Source organism: Heterocephalus glaber, unplaced genomic scaffold (assembly GCF_053883595.1).
Source record: "Heterocephalus glaber isolate CG9 unplaced genomic scaffold, H.glaber_assembly_v1.0 deba00000331, whole genome shotgun sequence".
In the NCBI taxonomy this organism is placed as follows: Eukaryota; Metazoa; Chordata; class Mammalia; order Rodentia; family Bathyergidae; genus Heterocephalus; species Heterocephalus glaber.
The window spans coordinates 41751431-41778162 of NW_028258142.1; the positions used below are offsets into that span (position 1 = coordinate 41751431).

The 26732-nt window shown below is 35.3% G+C and overlaps 1 pseudogene; it reads left to right on the forward strand.

Annotated features, from left to right (window-relative positions):
* The first annotated feature begins 21101 nt into the window (after positions 1 to 21101).
* Positions 21102 to 23937, forward strand: LOC101700322 (DENN domain-containing protein 2C pseudogene; annotated as a pseudogene).
* The last annotated feature ends 2795 nt before the right edge of the window (positions 23938 to 26732 follow it).

Sequence of the window (26732 nt, forward strand, 5' to 3'; positions counted from 1 at the left end):
AACTGAATAAAATTTTATGGCTTCTTAACATGCTGAGATTTTTGCAGTGTCTTCCATCTTGTAGCTTAACAACATTTTGCAGTCTGCTATCAGTGAAACTAATAGTGCAGATGAAAATTTTATGAAAAATGAGAAATCTACATTGGTTTTATATTATGTCAGTGAAATGAATAAAGATCATATTTTGGCATTAGCAGCTAATGGTGAGAAAAGGAGTAGAGGCTGGTTGCTCCCTTTTTGGCCCTGGAATGGATGTTTTTTAAAGAGTCGGCTGTAATTATGATATTTGAATGTCATTATCATTAAACTGATGAATTATTTAGAAAGAAGGTGAATAAGGCAAAGAGTTCCTCAGTGTGTTCATGCATTTTAGTTGTATTCTGCCAGGCGAGGTGCTTCTTTCAGAGGGCGGTATTAATCACACGGAGAATGCAGATATGCTGTGTTATTATTTCTCTCAGCAAGGTCAAAGTTTTCTTCTACAGAGCATTTGAGGGGTAGAAATAGAAGGAAAGGGAAAGAGAAATTACAAAATAATGAATCATATTGCAAATGTTGATAGAAAAAGTCCCTAGTCTTTGAAATGGATTGGTTTATATCTTCTGATTGAGTTCTAATAATGACCTCTTTATCAACCTTCTTGCTTCCCACTTTGATTGGCTTCAAAGAAGGTTTTTGATAAGATGGAAAAATAATTCGAATGGAACATACTTATTAGAATCATATCATGTGGATGAGAAAAAAAAGAATTCAGTTTAAGACATAAGCAACTTTGCCTGCAAACATTTTCCCTGAACCAAATAGCAAATTAATAATGAGCAACCTCTATTTTCTCATTTTTCTGTCTCTCTACCACCTCTCCATGAATTTTTTTTCCCTTCAGAGTCTGAAATAAATTTATCTCTAGATTTATTCATAAAACTGTGTTTCATTTGCCTGGCTTATATTGTTATGCCTGTACATTCAGGAAACTTGCCACTTTGAGTCCTTCCTGCCAATCTTGATTGGTACTTAGTATTAAAGGCACTTAAATTTGTGTAGTATAGAAGATGGAATAGACAGATTTTTACTTTGGGATGTTGTAACTAACAGAACATTGCATGGAAAATTCATGCTACACAATATACAAATAAAGTGTTTTTGCCTCCTGTAGATTTTTTGCCTTTTCATATTCTATGGTATAAAGACTTTTGCTCAGAATCATTTTGAATGCTCTTACTTTATCATATATGTTCTTGCTTTTTTGAAGAACTTGTAGAATCTCATGGTTTCAGTGATATGACTTCTCATCTTCCCTAATTTTTGTCATTTTTCCCTTGTTAGAAGTTTGAGGTAATTTTGAACATGAATTCTTCATGCATGGAGTTGATTTTGAGAGTGCGATTTTAGAGGATATGCTAAAAAACTACCTTTCTTTCAGCCTTACTCTGTGGAGTATGGTTATTCGGAGAAGATTCAGGAATGCATGACTATCTCATCTAACATAAACAAAATGCATTAGAGGGGGCTCTCTTTTCTACTATAGATTGGGGCAAATGCGTATGTACTTAAAAAACAACATCCAAGTAAACATAAAATTAATGTAAGAAGTTTAAAACAGCAAGGTATTCTCTCATTCATTTCTTATGGATTTGTTTTTCTTCATATATTTTACTTTTAAATATCCTGGTAAATGAATTTCCAATTCTTGACAAAATATTCAAAAATAAAATTATTGATTGTTTAGATGATATATTGACACTTATAAACTGTATCCTTAACTTTTGTCACTTTTGTTGCTGCTAAATATTTGCTTCATCGATTTTACAAATTCTTTTCTCTTGAGTACTTGAAATATCCTATGTGTTCCCATACACATAGACATAAACATGCACACACATAGATATGCACATAACACTCTCAAGAAGTGAATATTAAAGACAGGCCAGTGAATTTAATAATTTATTCGGTATTTTTACATTGAAAGAATAAGATTTTATTTTCTCCAATAGTATTTACATTTCATACTGTTTAACTTGCAATAAAGAATGAGAATCAGCCACATGTTTCATTCACAGGCGAATTTTTAAGCACTGGAACTTACATAAATTAACAAATGATTAGCCTTGACTGAAGAGTAAAAGCTGAATATTAAGAAAGTGGTAATACTTTATTCCTTATTACAGAACATGAATTGCTATTAAGATCTTTAACTCTTGTTTGTGCATCTGTCTTTTTTGTCTTGATTTTATACTAATGAATACATACTAGAAATTGTATGTCACTCAGTTTTGATTCTAGTTATTACTTAATGCTAATTAACCTGCCTCTTCAATAAAAAACACACCCTCATACTAAAATCTGAATTATGTGCACATATGATGTTTATCATTTAGTATGTGAGAACCATACGTACAAGAGGAGATCAAATTATACAGTGGATATTTAAATTAAAAAAATATTACACTCTAAGTCACAAATGACTAAAAGTCATATTATTGCTAATCCCTCTCAAATTTGAACACACTTTGAACACACTTATCCCATTGCTTTTGCTAGTTTATGAAACAGTTCTGAAAGACTTCTTTCACATCTTTATGAGGTGTGATCAAATATAAGGTGAATGCTGCTGCCAAGGGCCATTCGAGGGAAAGGCAGTCTTGTAAAAATATAATGTTGTATCCTCAAACACTTTATTCACCAGACCTTGTACCCTGAAACTTGTGACTCTTTCACAAAGTTAAAATGACCACGGAGTGTAAACGTTTTGAATAAATTCAGGATAGCCATGACCATGCAACTAAAGATGCAAAAGGAGATGTCCAGAACTACTTCAGAAAGTGGCAAGAATGCTGAGATAAGTGTGTTTGAGGCAAGGAAGAATATTTTGAGTGGATTTAATGGCAATGCAACCTTTACTATAATAATTCTTTTAAAAATATAAACTTTCACTATATTTTTCAATATATATATTCACACACTAAGTTCACACTTTTCCTGGATAGATAACATCATGGAGCCAATACCTGACATTGAAAGACTCAAAAACTTTCTCAAGAAATAATCAATAATATATTGATTGTACTTCTATACTCTGAGTTTTTATTTTATTTTATTTTTACCCAGGAATAGTTTAGTGAAACAAATCACGTTTTTATTGAGTTGTAAGAATTGACTATTCTAACTGGAGAAGAATATAAGAAAATCCCAAATTTTTATTTACTCCTTACAAAACTAGATATGGAATAAAACACAGATCAAGTCTTTCCTTTTGGAGCGTTTCAGCATCACAGTTAGAAAAAGTGTTTCTTTAGGATTTCATCAATCAATATTTATAAGATTTCCATGAAATGTTTAGAACTGGGAGGCCATGCTGAACAAGTCAAATGTGGCTGAAATTTACCCTGGGATGAATGTTGCAGATATTAAATTGTCCATAGGCTTCAGTCAAGCAATTCAATACTCAATCTGCTCAAAGCCCAAGGAAATAAAAATCACATAAAGAATTCCAGTTTGAAAGAATATTTTCTTTTTAATTTCTGACGTACTGTGGCAGGCCATCTGACATCATGTCACATCCGCTTAACTCCCTGGCTGCAACAGACCTGTTGTGCTGCATCAGTGGGAGAAACATACAAAGAGGTTCTTGTCCTCAATCAGATTTCCTTGGTATCAGTCTGGACAGCAAGCAGTCAATCCCAATTGAGCAGGCAGATGGAGACAGAACAGATTAATAAGTGGATCCTCTTTATCTGAAGAGCTGGCAGGCATCATGGTTCGCCAGGCACCTGAGTTATATGTTTAAATAGGTCACCACATAGAGCATTTACAAAGGGCAAATGGAGTTAGCAGGAAGATTGGCACCAGTGGGGAGCACAATGTGGGAGGCGGAGCTCAAGGTATACTTTGATAGAGCCGAGGATTTGGGACAGTGGAAAATGAAAAACAAAGAACCGCAGTCCCTGCTTTACCACCTTGTTTGAAGAAATTGAATAAACCATGAAAAGCACAGGAAACATAGCTGGGTAATGTCTTTCAACCTAGGCAGGCATTTCAGTTTCAAAAAATGTCCAGTATTATCTCTTCTACATAACAATCTTCAGAGGAAAATCAAATTCAGGGAGTTTGTAGCTTATCTGGCATGGATGCTTTGGAAGCTACACAGAAAGTATAAGATATGGATCTCCCAGGCAAGGAAACAGTGTCAATAAATTTTAACCATAAAATAATAGAACCTCTGTGTGTGCATGTACGAATGTGCATGAAAACATTGTGACATCAAACCCAGAAAAAATTACACATCACCAAATAACATAACCAATATATAAACTAACAATACCATAAATTTTATTTTATTTGCCAGTGTCATGAATTTTATATTGATTGATTGATTCATTCATTCATTCATGCATGCATGCATTCCCTTATTTGTTTTTGTAGTACTGACGATTGAATCCAGAATCTCCCCATAGAGCTACATTCCCAACCCTTATAAAAAAAAATATATATATTTTATTATGTCTATTCATTAACAGTGTCATATAGTTAAATTTAACATTTTGTATGTAATGCATTAATACTGACTTACCAAGATTAAAAAAATTCCTTGAAAACAGACTTTTTATACTACAGTCAATAATGTGATCAATCGCATACACTTTGAATATTATCTGGGCTCTATTAGGGATTTTGATTTTCTTGAAAAAAAAAAAACAGGCTCTTTTTATTATGATTTCCAGGGTATGAATCTCCAGGGATGGATTTATAGAAAGGTTTAAGTTAAATATGTACCCAGAATAGCAGGATGGCTTACTTAAAATGCCATATTTCCAAATTTTCAACATGATTTTCTAATGAAGTCCAAGGAACAAAAGTGACAATTAGCTATTTAGCTGCTAGTTTATATGTAAATGAATCATGTATAATTAGGAATAATAAAATTTCCAACTTTTTGAAATTGTACTATTTTTCTTTCCTCCTTTTTATCTTGGTGGCAGGCAAGGTATCTTGGGACCGTGCCACATTACCCAGATTGAACAAGGCAAGATCAAGTGATTCACACTTGCAGGGTTTGCCTCAACACTTGCTTTGACAGCTGGAAGTCAAACTCCATTTGCTTGTGTTGTTTCTAAGGGTAGATAAAAAAGACATTTGAAAAGAATAATTTGAGACCTCTAGGGAGAATGGTGTATTGATTGAGATGAAGTGTGCAAGGCAAAAAGAGCAAGTTTCACCAAAAATGAAACTCAGGAAAATTAAGTAGCAAGAGAGCAATGAAGAAACAATAAATGGTTAATTTGGAAAGGTTTTTAAGTCTCCCGGATTTCTTGAATCCTCTGATCTCAGGGTTTTAAATTTAGTGAGTGATTAAATGATAATCTAACATGACAGTACAATGTGGTGGTAGTCTCCTCAATAACTGGTATATGTGAACAACCACATTTTTCCTTTGGAGGTTAAAGGGGTGAGTATTAGTATTGCTCATATAAATTACTTTGAAAAAATGAACTAAAATGACAGAATTCTGAACTTTTGAAACACTTGAGAAGCCAAAGAAAACCACGCAAATTGAAGCAGTCTAGATGTTGACAGCTGAAGTAATCCTTAAACCCAGAAAGAGGACCCCTGGACATTTGCAGTTTTTGTGGAGCAGACATGTTGGTCAAGACAAGTATGTTAGATCTGGGCTGGGGAGCAGGCTGGAGATGAGATTTACAAGTTGGTTCTGGGATGGCTGGCAGTACCACTAGACATGGAGGCCATGCATAATGATATCCACCTCAGATTGAAAATACTGTATAAGTAGCTTTGCCAATCTTCAATTTTCTACACTCTTAGCAGAAAGTCACAGCAATGTTTTTGGTTATTATCTACTCCTTTATCCACACTCTCTCAGGAGCATACTATTAAAAAAAGTTTAGCCATATGGTTCTATGAATAGACAAACAAGTTGATCAATGTTTGAATGATCTCTATCTCCTATAGACCAATAAAGGATGGATTATATCTTGGACTTCTGACATGGTTACAAGTTAGCGATGCCAGTAAAGAAAAATAATCATACAGATTTTAACAGAATTCAATAAAAATAAAATAAACTATAGGAGTTTTTAAAACTCCTATTTAACACCTTTTACTTCTTGTAGTCTTAAATATATAGTGCAGTTTAATCTGTTAGGAAGAGTAGGATCTATGTCAATTGTAGAAAAATGAATGAGGCACTATCCCTGCCAAGAAAAAAATTCAAGTTTTAAATGAGAAAAATATTTATCTATTATAATTATAATGTTTTAGTGATTATCCTATTCATTTCATAAATAGCGTAGGAAGAAAAGATAAAGAGTATATTTAAATAATTTCCTATAACAGGTAAAATACTTTTTAAGTTGTGACATTAACTTTGGATGTGCATATATAGAGAGTTGCATTGTAGGACTGTGGTAAAATTTTTTTGATATTTTGCTTTCTATTGCATATAGAGATATTTCCAAGAGTTCTTAATATACTCAAGTCCTACACAATGACATTTTAATCAATGAGAAACCACTTGTGTGAACCTATTCCTATAGGATTATCATCTACCTTTTATGCAGCTTTTCTCTTTAGCTACATTAACATACACAAAGACTGGTTTATTACAACTATCTACAGTAGGCTATAAACTATATATAATTATATATGTGTGGGTTTGCAAATGTGTGTATCTACATGCATATACTTTTTATAGTACAAATATATGTATCTATATGTAGTGTCTATGTTTATAGACCATACGCACACACATACACACCCCATATAGCCTAAGTGTAGACTATACCATCTAAGTTTCTATACTGTAGGGTGCTTGCAAAACAACAAAAAAAATGCAGAGGAAAACATTTCTCAGAATGTGTTCCTACTACTAAGAGATGCATGGCTATAAATACTGCTTTGTTAAATGTCTTTTAATATATTATTTTCTAATATGTTATCTTTACATTCAATTAACATAAGAGTGGCTACAATGTCAAAAGATAATTAGGTAGATACTAACATTTATTTCTATGGAGATATAGTTATATATACTTTGAGATCTTCTTGGCTTTCTTTAATTCCTCTAAAAATATTCCATGCCCCAGTAAAAACTGAATGGTTGTTCCTAAAGGAGCAAAGGAGAACATTCTGGGGCAGCTTTGATAGAGAGTTCTGAAATCACCTAGTGTGATTTACTTTATGCATTTATATATACTTTGTAACTTAAAACAGTTTGGCTAGTTGTCTCTCTGTTTTGTTTTTAACCTCAGTCAAGTTCTAGCTTCTCTAGACTTTACTAATTTTTTCTCCTTAGTACTGAAATAAAGCTCATCTTGGAACAGTACTCAAATTTTTCTCAGTTCTTTCTACACATGGCGAATTTTTAAAAAATTTCATTTAAGCTTGTGCCAGGCCTTAGCCTTTAGATCTTTCCCTCCTATACCAAGATGCAGTAGAGACTTCGATTCAGTCTAAGAGCTACAGTGTCTCTAAATCTGGCTCTAGAGCTGGACTTCAAACTGCCTTATTTCCAGGAAATGTATGCATGGCACATGAGAAAGGGTTAATACATATAAAACCTCAGAAAATTTTCTAGCACAATTTAAACTTATGATTTTGCTCAGCTGAAGGTAATATGACATGAATTCCCATTTTAAAAACTTTCAATTTGCTTTCATCTTTTATTTACACCTTCACTGTTCCATCCCTTCATTGTTCTGTCAATGTAAGTCTAATGACTGGATCATGTGAAGACTTCTAGTGGTAAATCTTTATCCTAGAAAGATTTGTGATTATTTACCAACTGTGCGTGTATACCTTTTCTATGCGATCGTAATGTCAATATATATAAATACATAATTTATGGAACTATATATAGAAAGATATATATGCACACAATTTATATAGTCTTAGAGAATATGACCATAAAAAATAAAATTCTTCAAGAATAACAATAATGATTTCTCTTCAACTAATATTTATCAACCTCTTAGACTGTTTTTTTACTATAATTTGCCCAGTAGTGATGCCTCCTTCATTTCTTTAAATCTGTAGATACCATTATCATCACACTTTCAATGTATTACATGTATCTATATAATATATAGGCAGATTTTTCTTAAGTATTTATAAGCTCCTAAAAACAGAGATTGACACTTATATTTTGTCCTTAGTTATTAAGAGTACTAAGCATCATAAATATCTATTTATTGATGGATGTTAAATGTTAGATATATGACTAAGGTAGCTTTTAGGCTATTGCCACAATAACTTTCAAATTACATTTTTTACTTTGCCATTCCCTAGTTACTTTATTACATTCACAACCCATAGAATAACCACCAAGAAGTAGCAGATGTGTTTACAGGGGGTGGTATTGAGAGTATGACTGCTAAAGAAGTTTGTCTCTGAGGAACAAGAAGAAAAGACCTCATTATACAGTTATAATAATCTCCTGGATACCAAACTGGGCAGAGACAAAGAATATGAAAACATGCCTAAGGCACTGCCTCTGTTGTATCTTTAGTTAGAAACTGTGACAGTCCTACTTTCTCACTAACTGCTGGTCTTCACCTTCTTCCCATTATTTTTCTTTGTTTTTCCTTGATAAATGAGTCCATTTTCCCCAACTTGGTCTGCAGAATGTCCAACATTAAATGTTCATTTGTTTAAACTAACAGACTGTGGTCAGCTGATTCCCAAAGGAAGAGAAGAAGCCAAACAGATCTAAAATGGCATCATTTAAGGACACGATCAATTCATTATCTTTTTCATAAAGTTCACATATGCATGCATTAATCATCATGGCGTGGCACTGGGCAGGAAGTTCTTACCTAAGCAAGTTCCCCTCTCCAATATATCTTTAGTGTTTAATGGCCTTTTGCAGCTTAGATTTTATTGTATGCTCATTCATCTGTTGTTTTATGAAGCAGTCTGTGTCTTTGTGATGAACTGATTAAGCAACTGATTTTGAAGTGAAATTCATAGACAAACCAACACTCCATCCACATCTAGGTGAGGACTGTGGACTATCAGAATCTTCTAGTTTGTCAGTGCTGGGAGTGGAGAAGTTTCTGGAAGAATTTAAGTCAGCTTTAATATATGAAACAATTGGCATAATCTGGAAGATGATTAAACTAAAGAGAAAATTTAGGGAAAATCCTGGTACCCATCTTCACATATGTGGAGGATAGTCATGATAAAGTAAAAAATAAATAAAATCACTATACACTACTATTCTTCAAAGAAAAGACAATGGTTTTATTGAAAATGGCAAGAATCAGGGTAAGAAAGAAGTTTCCACTAATCAATATAACAAATGACCTGAAGATGAGTTGAGTTTTCAGTGATTCAGAATGATTCCAGAAGTATGTGGGTGAGGGTCTGTTGCAGGAACTGCAGTAGATCACATGGTTGCTATTGTGACTAGACTAGATGATCTTCGCAGTGTCGCTTCCAAACTGAGCACTGCCTGACATTCAGTACTGGGACCATTTCTAGTCACTGATCTGGTGAAACAACCAGTTTGGCTATTTCTCTTTTCTTTCTTGTTTATTACCTCCTTCTTCATTTCCTCCTTTAATTTCTTTTATTGTATTTGCTTTTGTTGAGTTTTATATCTAACTGAACATAAGCTTTTAAAAACGGTGGTCATTTACCCTCTTATAAATATAGTCATAACTTCAAGTACTCCTGTGATGCAAAAATAAAATTCAGAGCTAATTTAAGTACCAAAGTGTATGTTTACAGTCATCCAAGGTCAGCTAACTCTCCTGATAATTGTGATTCCGCTTTTCAAAATATTTGGTTTCTATAATCAAAATGTAGAGCAGTTTTCCTGATTTTATTAAGTTTATTACTAAAATTTCTTAATTCTTTAATTTAGAAGGAAGTTTAGGTAGCACACATTTAATAAATAAAGTCTACATAAAAAATGTTAAGATCATTTTTAACTTGTCCTGGTACACATGCCAATTTTGGTTTTAAAGCCCACTCAGAGAGGACTCTAGAATTTCTTCAACATCTATCTAAACAAATGCTTGCTAAACAAAATTCTTATTTTCTGAATTCAATGTAATCTAAGTTCCACTGAATATGCAAAATAGTTGGTTCCTTATAAAGATTTTCCCATATTTTCAGATTATAATTAAATCACTTTTTAGCCTTCACTTCTCCATATAAAATTAAAACTCTATCTCCTTTTCAGCATTGTTTTATGCCAGCTCTTTAAAGATTTATGTTGCTTTCTGCTGAAGTCTTGCTCCAAAGTATTTCTGTATGAAATTGAGAAGACTTCTTTACATGTTAAGCCCTTCTAAGATTGATGCATAGCATCGTCTATACTTTGAAAGTTGAGGAAGAAGTTAAAGAGGAATTAGACCTGTCATCATTAATAGACCCTGAATCATGGCTAAGGTTAGAAATCAGGAGCTTGTACCACAAATAATAGTGAGAACAGCAACTTCATCACTCACCAGTCACCTAACAAGTTGCCCTCCAATACCATCTTTATTTTATAGCACTATATTTCTTACCTCCGAGGGCTCTGGGAAATAGAGAGAATGATCAGCTGAACTGTGATGGATGAAACCATATTCATTGCTCATTTTCTAAGACTGAGGATTCTGAATGTTAATCTATACACCCTGTGTGGCAGATCACTTTAAGGTGGCCCCATAACCCCTCCCTCCTGGTGCTCATGCTCTTGTATATTCTCTTTTGAACAAATATGCAACCTGTGACTTTCGTTTAACAAGAAGAATATGTAAAAGGTGAAGGGGTGTCACTCCCGTGATTATGTGGTTATATAGACAGTATCTTGCTAGAACTTGTTCTTTTTCTCTTAGTGGCCTAAAGAAGCAAGCTGCTGGCTTCTGACCTGACAGTGGAGAAGACTTCACAAGAAACTGGTGCTGTCAGGCACATAGCCCCAAAGAAGTGAAATCTTCCAGCAACTGAGGGAGCTTGGAAGGGGATCATTCTTTTTTTTTTTTTTTCGTTAAATTCTTTTATTGGTACATTTTAGGTATACAATACATTTACATTTATCACTGGGTACCTGTACCTGTACATGACGTATCTTGGTTCTTATTTTTTCCCCATTACCTTTACGCCCTTCACCCCTCCACTCTTCCCTATTTACATAGACTTTGCTTCCATTTTTTTTTTTCTCATAATTTTTCCTTTCCCTTCTTTCCTTTACCCTTCCCTTCCCAGTTACCCTACCCTCTTGGACCTTTTCTTCCTATTTCAAATTATCAATTATTCATTTTAATCATTTTAACCCTTATTTACACTTTCAATTTCTCACACTAGAGAAACTATTCGGCATTTACACATGTGTGTCCTATTTATTTCACTCAAGAGTATGGCCTCAATATGCATCTATTTAGCTATAAATGTCTCTAGTTTCTTGTTCTTTATGGCTAGGAAGGGGACCATTCTTTTGGTGAGTTCTAGATGAAAACACTGCATGGCCTAAAGATACATTTGTCCAAGCCTTTTGAAACCTAAACAAAGAACCTGTAGAAATCAAACCCAGGCTTCTGACCGAGACTGTGAGTATACTATCAGTATACATTGGATTAAGCTCTCAAATTTGTGTCATTTTCACATGACCTAGAAAATCAGCATACCCTCTTTCTAGATGAGAAAAAAATAAGTCTGTTGACCACATTGAAGACATTTTTCCCAAGAAGCAAATAAAGGGACGATAACTCAGAGCTGTGAGGCTGTTGATAAGCAAGTTTTTGTTTTGTCTTCATATAAGAAGAAATGCCACAAAATGAAATTTAAGGCTAGTTTTTACAGACATAAGATTTTTTTCTCTCTCTGTTGTTTCATTTATTTTAGAAAGAAATTCTTTACTGCCAGAAATGTAGAAATGACACGGGAATCTTAACATGATTTCCAGCATTGTAAAGGACATATGTTTTCATTACAAGTGTTAATAAAGTTTTTAAACTCCTACCATATATTGTATGTTAGCCTAATTTTCAGAATTCTGTTTTGAAAATAAGGGTGAAAACAAGAAGTATTTTAAGAACTGTATAAAATGAAAAAGAAAGAAAAAAGAAACAGGAGAAATGGAAATTGAAAAGAAAGAAAAGGGAAAGAAGAGAAAAGAAGATGTGGCCATGGTAATAATCCTTTTGAGAATATATAAAATGCAATTGTTTATAACTAGGAAGTTACATACTTTGACCTTATGCAAATATGGAGTAGATTATGTGAACCAAATGCAAAAATTAAATCAACTTCATCTATTTTGTTTTAGACATTATCACATAATTAAACTTAAAAAAATTACAATCAAATGACTCTTCCTTGGAAATACTTGACCACAAAATTTATAACTGCTGGTTCCTTCTCACATTCCAGCTTAATTTGAAATGCTTATGTAGCTAGTTCATATTATCAACCAACCTCTTGAGCATTGTCTTAGATTCAATGCCTTTAGACTCTGGCTTCTGCTCAAGACTGATAACTACAATCTCTGTCTATCCACCAAGATTAAGACTGCTTATTTTATACAGAAAATAAAAAGGAAAGACTCCTTCTTAAGCTCCAATCATACGGTATCAGATCTTCATGGCCTTCAGGAACAGAACTGAACACTCTTGAGACAACTTTGGTGGTAATTTCTCAGGGAAAGAAATATCCAGTTCACTGATTCACAGCTACTACTCTTGCTCAGATTCCAGAGAGGGGTTGGATTCTGAGCTTTCCAGCACAGATGATCAGGGTCCCTCATGCTTCTCTTGGACAACCCAAATTTCTGCTTTTCTTTCCAATGCATATTATTCACTCTTATAAATATCCTGACTCCTAAATTTTCTCACTCTTGATTATCAACCAGCAGGAAATCCTTCCCTGTACCACGTGTCCTTATTTGTATGTAGAAAATTGGCTAAGGGAAGTTTAATTTGAATGTCATTAGAACGGGAAATCAGTTCACTAGGACAAATTTCCGTCATGTTTCTTTTCTTTTCTTTTTGTTTTTTTGCTTAAATTCTTTTATTGGTACATTTTAGGTATACAATACATTTACATTTATCATTGGGTGCTTGTACCTGTACATGAGGTATTTTGGTTCTTATTTTTTCCCCATTACCTGTGTGCCCTTCATCCCCTCCACCCTTCCCTATTTACATAGACTTTGTTTCCACTTTTTTCTTTGCTCATAATTTTTCCTTTCCCTTCTTTCCTTTACCCTTCCCCTTCCACTTCCCCTACATCTTTGAACCTTTTCTTCCTATTTCAAATTATCAATTATTCATTTTAATCATTTTAATCCTTATTTACACTTTCAGTTTCTCACACTAGAGAAACTATTTGGTATTTACACATGTGTCTTCTGTTTATTTCACTTAAGAGTATGGCCTCAATATGCATCCATTTAGCTATAAATGTCTCTAGTTTCTCACTCTTTATGGCTGAGTAATACTCCATTTTATAAAAAAACCCACATCTTCTTTATCCAGTTTTCAGTTGATGGGCACTTGGGCTGTTTCCAAGCTTTGGCTATTACAAACTGTGCCACTATGAACATAGGTGCACATATATTGCTGTGGTATGATTCTTTTAATTCTTTTGAGAAGATACCCAGCAGGGTCAAATGGGACCTCTACTCCTAGTTCTTTGAGGTATCTCCATGCTGATTTCCACAGTGGTCATACCAGTCTGCTTTCCCACCAACAATGGAGAAGGGTTCCTTTCTCCCACATCCCCACCAGCATTGATAGCAGCCATTCTTTCTGGGGTGAGGTGGAATCTCAGTGTTGTTTTCATCTGCATCTCTTGAATGACCAGTAATGTTGACCATTTTTTCATATGTTTATTTGCTGCCATGTTTCTTTTTATATAGTTTATCATAGTATATTTTGAACAAATATAAAATGTATAAAGTAAATGCCTAATACATCTAATATTAAATGGATAAATGTATTGATAAAAAAGTACTTGTTAATCATTCATGAAATAATCAGTGAAGATTCAGTTTAAAACTAGTGGAAATACACTCAGAAGTAAACAGTTCAAAGGGATTCATTTGTTTTCCACTATGATTACATCGGAAAACATTATTGCAAACACTCAAAAGTTTCCAATGCTAAATGTGGAAAATGACTCCCCAGGTAATGACAGTAAAAAGAATGTTGTAAGGAAATAGGACCAGGTCCCTAGGAGGCCAATAAGGTTATGTTTCCTCTACCTCATGATTCAGTGTTAGCCAGGGAGATCATTTAAGTAACAAATGCAAGAGAACAGCTGCAAGTTTGCATGGGGTGGAGGTAAATTTAGGTGTGAAAGAAAGTTAATTGCCTTAGTGCTTGCCAAACTTTTCAGGTGCTAACAAGATCCTGCTCAGGCGATCCTGGGGGAACTGGAAAGGAATCTCAGAATGTATTTGAACTCAGCTATTGATGTGCATCCTAAAATCAGTCAAAAGAATAAAAAACTAGAAAACAAACTTTTAGAAAAACTTTGATTGTGGTTAAGGACATGAAGATTTATCTGTCAAGTATTAGCCCAATGGATAAAATACACTTCATTTAAGGAAAATGAACATGGTCACTAAATCAAATGTTTTGATTGAAGTAGGTATTAAGATTTAAGTCTCTAAAACCTCTACTCATGTCTAAAGAGAAATGAATATGTTGTCCATCATTATCATGATATTTTGGACCAAGATGCTTCTAATTTCAAAAATAAGGTAAAAGTTTTTTCAGTTATTGTGATCTTGGATGCAAAATGCAAGTGTGTGTGTGTGTGTGTGTGTGTGTGTGTGTGTTTCTGTCTGTCTGCTTCTGGTGGTGTCAAGTTTCTGGATAGGAGAAAAATCCCTACAGTTTCATTCCAAATATCTAAGTGAAAAAACTCTGCATATAATGCTCTGTGATGACAAAGAAAAAAGGCAAAATAATGAACAAATCCATTATTTTTGCAATCTATTAGACTGTCAATTCAGTATCTTGGAAAAAATAGATTTGTCTTGAAAGTGGTGAATAATAATTTGGCAGCATCTGACACCTGTTCCTAGTGATTGTTTTATATTGGTCCTCCTGGTAGGAGACACTCCCGCCTACACAATCAGTGTTTGTGAGGAAGACCAATGGTACAATCCATAGATACCCATGTCCGAGATCTTAAAGAGGTCACCAATTTGCAATCTTTCTTGCTTTTGTGATTGGATAAGTTTCAAGCAATCAGAATAGATTACTCTTCATTTCACTTGTTTCCTGTACAAATGATACACTATCATTTGCATCATTTTTTCCTTTCACCCTATTCATATACTGGGTGTAAAGGGCACTTACAAGACTAGAATTTTAAAAAGCCATATTTGTGCCTGAATGTCTACTGCATGAAGCCAAAATGAGTATTCCTGGGATGGGTAAAACTTTCTCAAAAATGTCCCTGAAAATTTTCACTCCTCTGACTCAAATCAGAATACTTTTATGTGAACATTTTTTCTTTGCTCTCTGAAAGGTTTGTCTTGAAAAAGATCACATGTTTGTATTTTATATACCCTCTATTTTGTCATTATATTACTCCTAAGAGATTGACCATGTATTTACTCAATAATGTGACTTAGATATATTAATTTTTCATCAAGTTGTGGCGTGATGACATAGTATTAGGGTTTGCTCTTCTGCCCTGTGGAAATACATTGTCTTGAAGAACAGTATGGTACTTCACTGATAAACTGTAATACAACAGGACTTAGGAAATGAGCAAGAGCTTGCTCTGAACGAGAGCTAGCATTGGGCAGTTATGAGAGAAGAGCTGTTCGTAATGATGTGTAGCTTACCATGGAGAAGTTGAGTACATTTAGGTTTGTTTTCCATACTCATAAATTTTTAGACACCAAACAGACCATAGGCACTTATTAACCCGAGTCTTCAGAAAATAGTTCATGCCATTAAGTCACCTACTGAGATTTGGCAGTAAATTTTTTTCACTAAATTTACTTTGTTTCAAATAACCAGTGTTTCTTGGTAGACGAAGACTGAAATGTCTTAGAAAGGCATTAGATATATTTAATATATCCAATAAATATACATACCATATATACACAGCATATATATAGAACATTACATATATATGATATATATATATATACATATAATTACAAAACATTATGCTCTTTGCTAATACCCAAGGCTCTGAAAAAATGTGATTTAATAATGGTCAGAGAAACAAAAATGGAGCTAATTAGGAAAAGCCTGTTATTTCCAAAACTATTTCTTCAATAGAGTCAAATTTCTACTCTTTCCTCACTCGAGATGAACAGCTGGCTCCTATCTTCCATTTCATAGATCATCATATTTCAAACACAATTCTCAGAACACCCTTTAGTCTCCTCTTTGCCAATCTAAACAACACCACTTTCTTAAACTTTTCCTGTGGGATCTATTTACCTTTGAATAATAGAGCATATACTTGAAGAATATTATCTTTCATAGACAATTTAGGGAGAAAGAAAAGAAAAATAGCATTTTGACATCCAACATTATGTTTTGGTAATTATTCCATTATAAAGGGAAAAAATTCTTACGATATGAATACATATAGATCAATGCAGTACGACATACATTATTATATATTAAATACAGTATACCATATAATATACATTTGAAGATGTGTATTTAAGTTTCTTGTTCCACACACATCCTTAAAATAGTCCCATGAGATAACAAGAGCTATAACTAACATCTGTCACAGCTGCCTTTATAGTCCCTATTAATGGTCATGAACAAATGTAGCCTATGCTGTTCCACATGGATCAACAACAGAAATTCATAATCCAATAATTGACTTTATTTGACTCTATAAACTGTTTCCTGTAACAGGTTTTAAAAGTCTGATTCCCTTGAGGATATCTTTTAAGGGACTGTCGTCTAATGCAGAAATGTAAATTGGTTTTATCACTGACTTGTGGATTTCTTGACTGTTTTGATGAGATGGACCACTGATTAGCAGGCTTTTCCTGAATAAAATGTTGACATATATAAAATACATATTTGTTTCATTGGACTGACAAAAGGACACTGGATTGTGAGACAGAAGCCAGAATTCTAGGCTTTCTGGTATAATTTTATGATCTGAAGGACCCTATCTGAACTCTCTGAAACTCAGGTGCAATATGGTGAAGTATTATTTTAACTTCCTAAAAGTAGCATGCTGAACTTGAAGAAATCTTGAAACTACTTAAAGCTCTAAAACACATGACTCTAAGTGTCTTTGAGGAACATTGCTGACTCAGATCCCATCAACTCAACCGAGAGACATACAGCTGGCATTTTATTATCAGATAGTCTTCCTGGCTGAAAGTGAGTATTTAAATAATTGAATCCAATAATTTGTTCTTGGATGACTAAATCCAAACTTACACACAAAAATATCAAAAATGGGGAAACAAAGTGGAGAAGAAAAATAACTAGCATATTTTCCACTTGATCATTTCACTCTTATTTTTGTGGGTGTCAAAAACAATATCTAATTTACAGTATTTTATGTCTAAGCATCTGGCAGTTTGATTAATTTGATTAATTAATTTCTGAGAATTCTGTCAACTCTGCTGCACCATATCCCGAATGGAAACCTATGCAATGAAAAATAGCTTTAAAAATAATTAAGGATGTCATTATTTGAGATCTAATATTATTATGTTCTTACTAGAAATGTCAAAAAAAGTGAAATTTTTAAAAAATAGGAGAAAAAGGCAAACTAGATTTTCAAGTGAATCATGTAAAGATAGGTAACAGATGTGTTATTTTAAAATGTTAGTTTCATATATTTATTCCAAAAAATGTTTGATGGTTGATTTTAAAGAGGTAGTTTGGGGGAATTGCTTTTATAAATGTTGGTGTTGGTCTTTGATTCCTAGTGAAATATGAGATTCCCCGGCACTTTTGTGTGTTTTTTGTATGCTAACCTCTACTTGGCACTGAAGTTTGTTCAGTCCAGCACAAACACTTTGCAGAAGGTCTACCAGAGCAATGGGTCAAATACTTGTGGCAAAAGGTTTCCTCTGGGAGATGGGGAATCAATCTATTTGCTGCACTACTTGCTCTGCAATCTGCTATCTGGACATCATAGCACTGATATGTTGAAAATATCTCTCAACTGACAACTTTCTGAGAGGGTCTTCCCCACTATCCAGCTGATGAGCTTACAGCCATCCCACATTTTCCTGACTACTGCAATTTCGCAAGCAAGGGCTTAGTGAGGTAATCACCTGACCTCAGCAAAACCATTGTACAAAGGGAATTTCGTTAACATAGTTGTCAGCACAGCTGGATGGACTGCTTTCCTTGGCAGATTTGAAGTCTGTGAATTCAAGCAGACTGCAATGGTATTCTTCTGCTCCTGCTGGTATGTGGCTGCATCTGGCTCATGCTTCTTCAGATGGTTAAGCAAACTGGCCATTTCTGCAAAGGTTCAGCAGCATACACACACATACACAGACACACACACACACACAAATTGCTTGCAGCCTCTCTTGTGACATGGGATTTCAGGTTTGACCTATCATTTCAGAGTTAGGGGAGAGGGTGGTGTAAAATCTACATACAGTTTCAATTCATCAGGCATGCCTATTTGCAGTTGTAAATGCTTGTTAGATCTATGTGTGCACTTGAATGGAAAATGCATAAATTGGCATATTTTATGTGTTCTCACACAGACTGTTGAGTATTCTGAGGTAAGATTATCATCTAGGATAGCAGTATCTTCTTAGAGATTCTGTGTCATGAATGATCACACATTTATTTTGAAATATCTTTCATAAGGACTGAACACTCCTCAGATACTGGAACTGGAAAGGGCACACATTCCTACTGAAGGTAGGAGAAGAAAGAGCCACAGCCCCCAGGGGTGTTTTGGCAAAGGCAAGGAAATTCTTGAATTTTCTTCTGTTGAAGATGGAAGAGGTGAAATGGGATTAGAGGCTGATTGAGTGGCACAACCTTATGTAAATTTGACATTAGTATTTGTGTACTCTTACTCTCCCCATGTGCCCCATCTACTCTCCAAGTCCCCAACTGTTTTCCCTTATTCAGTGTCCTATGCAGGCCAGACATGCTTTTCATGCTCCAGATCAACAGAGACTTTATGTTTCTACCAGACTTAATGCTCTAGAGTTTTAATTTTGTGTCACAGCTACATTTTACTGTTTGATATCTTATTGACTAATAACTTGAAAGCAGTTGTCTATCTAACAGAAATTTCAAATCTTAAGTCATCACTTGTATAGCTCTAAATAAAAAAATTGATAAAGACTGAGATACCTCAGTTGAAAGAAAAAATAGCACAATCAGGCTCTGTGCTGTGAGGTATGGGAGCAGCAAATGTCCAGAAAGAATATCTGGATACTTATCGGATAAGTACATAAATATCTGTAAAATTATAACATAGAAACCACGTTATTCAACAGAGTCCAGGCTCTGTAATTTAGAGATGCTTCATAGAATTGGAAGAATTCAGTTTTATATCTAGTAAATGGAGTCTCTCTTCTCTCATAACAAGGTACTGTACCTTGAGGTAAAAAACAACAGAATGAGATTCATGAAAAACAAAGAGGATCTCACAGACAGCATAAGATGTATGGGTGTTGTGGGCTAGTTTACTCATTCCAAGCTAATGTAATGAACTGAACTTTGACCACCTGTTGGTTTCCCTTGCATGATCTTGAACCACATGGGCCACTGGGCAGAACCACTAGCAGTTTCAACCTGACTACGTCCTAACTGAACTTGAAAGAACCCTTAAACTAGAAATGCTTTGCAGTCCAACTATTGCTCTCAGGATCCATTCAGTCCCTGAGAACCTGTGAGCTCAAAGGACTTTGAAGCACAGAACTGATCACCCCACTACACAAATCAAGGAGATTTCTGCATCTCTCAAAATAATATCCCTCAAAATTTTATTCTTGAATTTTTTTAAAAAAGGGTTTCCATGGTTAGGATGTCCATTGCCATACAACTGCTGACGCATTTTTCATACAACTTCTAGTTGTTTTCAGTAATGATAAACCAGACACCTTAAGTTCTCTTATCCAGACACAACACCGATTTAAGTCTCTAACACATATTCTTCATATGTGGAGTTTGTGAAGTTATTAAGTTGCAGTGAACCATCAACCTATCACTGGTTATTTTCCTTCCAAGAAAATTCCAAGGTAAATCTCTGTGAGATAGTTCTGGCCTACTTGGAATCCTGGTTGAGGCTGAAATTACCTCTTTACTATTGTATATTTAACTCATGTTATTAATTATCATGCATCTGGGTGTTTGGAACCTGTATTTTTAAATTTTAAACTCTTTGGGTAAAGGTACAGAATATTTACTAAATGTTCAGTGTTAATAGGTCTATCCATTGGAAACTGAATTTATAAACAAAACAATACAGAAGCAAAAACTAAATAGCACTGCTCTCCTGGGTCTAAAGGTGAAATGAAAGCGTGATGCTATAAGTGGAAATAATACACATACCTTGCTCCAAGCTATAATCCTATCTCTACCATTGACAGAGCATCTTCTGAGAGTTGATTTCTCTATGGAGATTCAGACCATCCATCAGATCATGATAAGGTCTTGGCGGTTGCAATACGCATCAGTCTGTTTCTCTGTTCACCTCTCATATCCATTTTGATGGGGCATCACACATCGTATGAGGTACTGATATTTATTAGTTTGCCTATGTCCCATCTATCTACTTATATGGTAAGATTTCTGAGGTAAGGAATCTAGATTTACATGCAATATTACTCACTCTTGGCCTATAATACCAGTTACTTTCAGACATCAGATCTCAATGTAAATGTCATCTTATCCAGGAAGCCTTGTAAAACTTTCCTTATCAAGAGAGCCTGTGTCCCACGTTTAGGCGGAGCTGCAGGACCTCATAAGGCGGCCACGGAGGGTTGTAGAGGGCCGGGCAGGATTATTCAAGATAAAGGTGCAGCCATTTTCAATCAGTATCAATGACCAAAATTGTTCTTTTTAAAAAGACATTTCCAAGTGGAATCATTTCACTTCCTATACAATAAAGTATATAGTATTTTACCATCCCTTGTAATGGAACCTTTATAAAATTCATCACTTGTCATGCACCCAACTGGGAACATGGATGTTGGTTTTTCTCATTCAGCTGTGCAAACACTGTCAAGGAGCCACTGCAAAAACATCAAACAAAAAATTTCTCAGTGGGAAAGAAGGACGAATGGTACATCTAATCCAGCTAAAGTGGTATCCAAAGGACTTTGGAGTGAGATGCAACTGTCACCAAGAGATTCTTCCTAAGAAAACTCCTATTGCTGAGGGAAAGAACAAAAACTTAGGAGTAACTAACACTCAAAATGTGGGTTTAAATATGAAAAAAGCCATGATCTAAGTGAGGATGAAGATGAGAAACGTGAATATTACGATACATGCATATTTAAAAATGAATCAGAATCCAATTAGGTATGTTCAAAGGTCAAACAGACTGAAAGCTGGAAAGAAGTGTTAGGTCAAGAGACTTCATTACCTCAGGGAAACTTTTATACCTCGCAAATATTATGGAAGAAAATAGAAGCACTCCCCCCAGGTAAAGTCATAAATTTGGCTTTGGAACATTGTGGCCCTTCAGAAAAAAACCCTGACTTGTGGCATTCTAAATAGTTCATATGGAATAACCAAGAGCTTAGAAAACATTTATTCTGAACCTGAGGGTCAAGAATGTGGACCTTCTATAAATCCCTTGCCAAAACCACATAGGACATTCAGATACTTATCTGAATCTGGTGTTAGGCCATGTAAAGAAAGAAAAAATGCTGCAAGAATAATTCTTGTGCAGAATCTACTTTGGCTTCTTCTCAGGAACCCGAACCAAAGAAATATGGTGGGAAAATTAGAGGGAGATCTAAAAGGAAATCCTTCGAATTTGAGGATATTCAGCACTTTCGAAATCAGAATTCACAGAAGATTCATGAAGAACTTGGGAGAAATTCGGGTTCAGCACTTTATTATACACAATCAGAGGATAATATTTATGAAGACATCATATTTCCCACCAAAGAAAATCCATATGAGGACATTCCAGTGCAGGCTTTGCCCTTGTGGAGATCCCCTTCAGCATGGAAGTTGCCACCCCCTAAAAGTGCTTTCAAAACACCCAAGCTCCCTCATAAACCCCAGTTCTTTCACCGGAAGACTGTAGAACTGAAGAACTCGCCAACTTATTTACGGCCAAAGCTTACGAAAGATACCACTTTGCCTATCACTTTAACTGAATGGAAACTTTTCTGAGCTGGAGAAGTTGCAAACGGAAAAAGGAGAAATCTTCCAAGGTTTGTATTGAAAATAGATGACATATTTCTGTTTAAGCGAGGAAAGAAGAAGGTAAAGTTACACCCTGACACTGGAAAGGAAGTACCTCCTTCAAAAGGTGAAACCAGTGGAAATGAAAGTGATGGCGAGTATCTGCCAAAGAATCGCCACAAGCACTTAGCACAACTGCAGCAGCCTTCCAAGACCTTGGAGAGGGATCTTATTGAACTGCAAGAGTAGCAGTTGTTTGAACTTTTTGGGATGGTGTCTCTGCAGCAGCAGCCATCGGAATAAGCTACACTCCCCAGGTCATACAGCAGTTCTCTAGCAAGGGTGATCATGGCTATAAGCAATCAAAAGATACTGAAGAACAGCTCAAAGTTATCCCAAAATTTTGTTTTCTGGATTCAGAGGACTGGGTGCCAACCTCAGAACTCAAGAGTAAAACTTTCTCCTTCGTTTTGACAGGTGAAGATGGAAGCGGGTGGTTTGGTTACTGTAAGAACCTCTTGCCAGAAAGCAAAGGAAAGCAACTCCCTGAGGTGTACTGCATGGTTAATCGCCTAGGCTGCTTCAATCTGTTTTCAAAGATTCTGGATGAAGTAGAGAAGAGAAGAGAAATGTCTCCAGCCCTCGTTTACCCATTCATGGGAAGTGTCATGGAGACCCCTTTCCCAGCTCCTGGATGTACCATCACAGTCAAGAGCTACCTCCCTGGGGCTGGAGATGGGTCCGTTGAACTCTGCCGACCACTAGATTCACTATTGGAACATGTGGATTTTGAATGCCTTTTTAAGTGCTTGACGGTGTGCCATCTCATCCGGGTCTGCGCCTCTCTCCTTTTGGAGAGGAGGGTAATCTGTTGCCAACAGCCTAAGCACACTGTCAAAATGTGGTCATGCCGTGGTAGCCACCCTGTATCCATTCACTTGCAGCACACCTACATCCCAGTCCTGCCGGCATCCATGATGGACATCGTGTGCTCACCTACCCAGTCCCTCATCGGGATCCTGTGTTGCTCCTTACCGCAGCTCCAGGACCTGCCCATTGAACAGGTGCTGATAGCTGATCTCTGCGCTGACAAGTTCATACAGGAGGTGTCTGATAAGAATGAAATTCTACCACCTAAACTTCAAGCTGCCTTGATACAGATTTTAGAAGAGCGAAATGAAATCTTATCTCAGGAGCAGATTTTTTCACAACATGTTACGCTCAATTCTCTGGTGTCTGAAGCATTTGTGAGGTTTTTTTTGTGGAGCTGGTGGGACATTATTCTTTGAACATGACTGTCACTGAGCGAGGGGTGAGTGTATTCCAAAGGGACCCATTTCGTAAGTCCCACACATCCTGAAGCGTACGGCACTTTCTAGATCTCTTCATGGAGACTCAGATGTTTGCAGGATTCATCCAGGACCGGGAGGTTCGGAAAAGTGGGATTAAAGGTTTGTTTGAGGCTCGGGATCTCCAGTATTTGGAAAATAGTCCTGAGTCTGAGCCTAGTGGGGCGAATAGAATTTTGCGGAGTCTTAGAAGTAAAATGAAATTTCTGCAGAAGAAACGAATCTTTGTCTCCATCTTAAATAGAATGAAAATTGCAAAGAAAATGTTTCTCCGAGGGTCAGGATGCCTTTGAAGTAGACTACAAAATCTTTGAAGAATTTAAAAGGTTAAGGAACAGCTCAAGTTCTCAGAGGAAGGCTTCCTGTTGCTGCTGCACAATCACTGGAGAACTGTCAGAAGTAACTGGAACGGATGCTCTCTACTGCCGCCAACATGTTTTTTTACTGTGGCCTTTTCTATTTGATTCTTGGTCTTATTCTCTGTGTTATATGCTTAGTCTGTGACAGCCATTGTCTTTACAAGCGAAAGGCTGTTACTGAATATTTTTTAAAATAAAAAGCTTAAAGATGAAAGAAAGGCTGTGTTTGGTAAACTAAACAGACATGATTGAAATGGCAAAGACTAGCCTTACACACATAATTCTCATCACTGAATTACCATGGCAGCTTTAAACCCATGGGCTAAAAGCTGGGCTCTCTGCACATACCTGTAATTCCAGCTACTTGAGAGGCTGAGGCAGAAGGATCATGAATTTTGAGTCCACCCTGGGCAACAGAGTGAGAGCTTGTCTCAGAATACAAATGTTGGTAAAGCCAAAAAAAAAAAAAAAAAAAACCATTGCTTGTCACCGTCAGTTTATTCTTCAATCTCTCATTTATTTTCCTCATCACATTTATTTTATATAATCATTGGTTTTATCTTTATTTTTTCTTCATATTTTATCAAAATCCTCTTGAGTATAAGGACTCTGCTGGTTTCTTTCATAATGGACAATTAGAATTTAACTTATTCTTCAGGGCATGAGGTAATTAAAATAAATATTATTTTAAAAAGTGGATGATATGTATCTGGATTCTGAAGAAGAAAAGAAAAAAAACCTGGAAAGGCAGAAGAAGTTGAGGAAGTGATAAATCTTTGTAAAAAAATATTTTACATGTATTCTAATTATATTTCTCTTGCCAGTCTCTGGTATCACTCTCATGTGCAGTGAGGACTCACATTGCAGGATTTAGATTTCTTTGGATACATTGGGACCTTTGTTATGAGCATGGTCTATTTTGAAGAAAAGAAAAAGAAATAAACTTCAAGAGAGGAAGAGTCGGGGCTGGGGATTTAGCTCAGTGGTTCCATTATTGCCTGCCTCTCAAGCACAAGGTTCTGAGTTGGATCCTCCCCGGTACCAAAAAAAAAAAAAAAAAAAGAGTGGAAGAGTCTATGGGGATGGAGAGTGGCTCAGTGGTTGCCTAGATTTGGTGGGGAGGGATTGGAAGATGATAGCTGGTGGGTAGAATATTTTGATTTAGGATAACAAAAATGACATGTTTGATTATGGTTACTGTTGTTCAACTCTGTTGACGGACTGGAATCTATTAAATGTTGCATTTTAAGTTTGTGGATCATGTGATATGCAAGTTTTTAGTTCAGTAAAGTTTTATTAAAATAAATATTATACATGCAGCCTTAACTCTAAGCTTCTGATTCCAAATCTTACTTTTGTTGTTGTTGTTGTCACCAGGGATCGAACTCAGGTCCTTGCTCTTGCAGGGCAGGTGGCGGAACCACTGAGCTAATTCCCCAGCACTCTGATTCCAAATTTTTAATGACAATAATTTGCTAGAGATAATTAGTACACTGAATTGAGACAGAAAGAGTAGGCAGTTTTCAGAGAGTTTGAGCACAAAGATGATGTTGACTGGGTATAATCCACTTGTGAAATTTCATGGAAAAAGATTGGTCCAAGCATTGAGAGTTTCTTCAATTTAAAACAGCAAGAGTCTAGGAATCTAGGACTGTCCACCTTGAAAATTATCATAAGTGATATAAGGAACAGTTTTATAAAGATTATTGTCTTATTTCAAATTATGTACCCTATTTTCTCCTTGATTATTGACCAGGTTGACATCTTACCATCAGTGATGACTTTTTCTTTTCTTTTTTTTTCCAGTATAAGTGACATATTATTATTTCCATTTCATGCATACTCTATTCTTGCCGCAAGTTGTTGAATAGCTAAAAATGTTAGGGTTTTACCAAAATTGTCTGCTTATTAGATTCTAACTGGTTAACCAGTCATTACAACCCATGTATTTGGCCAAAAATCTGGACCATTTCATTTCTGGTGACAAATTGAGATTAAAAAAAAGACCTTGAGATTTCACACAAAAGACCTCATCTTCTTCTTTGTTTTTATTTCATTTCTTTACAAATACATATACTCCCTCCTATTTTGACATGTTTTGGAACTAATATGGAAAGCAAAAACAAAATTGTAAATGTCATGTATACATGACCTTTTCCATTACTTGTCTATTATCTGCATGACCTCAGGAAGAGCTAATAGTTTAAGTCTTTACTTACTACAATTGTATAAAAAGTAATTAACTAACCAGAATGAATATTGAGTGGACTCAGGGTAAAATGAAGTACATAAATTTTTTTGAGAATACAATAACTCACAAGTCATATGTTAAGGATGTTTTCTAGACATAGGGTAGGAAGCAACTTTAAAAATCATCTGATCAATCTTCCAATGTTGAACCAACACTGCCATTCCTATAATAAAACCACTTTCTGCATACTGCCAGATCTGATTTCTAATAGTTTGTTTTGTTAAAAAAATTTCTATCTATGTTCATACTTTTTCTTTCTTTAATCTTTATCCAGTTTTAGGATTAGTACAATGTTGATTTCCTAAAATGAGGGGAGAAGTGTTCCTTCTTTTTTGTGTTTTAAATGTTTGATATAATTTATCAGTTAAAATGTATATGAGCCTGCTGTTGTCATATAGGTAAGTTTTCAAGCTAGGAATACACTTTCTTTAATAGGTGCTATTCAAATTTTATATTTCCTCCAGAGTTAGTTACATTA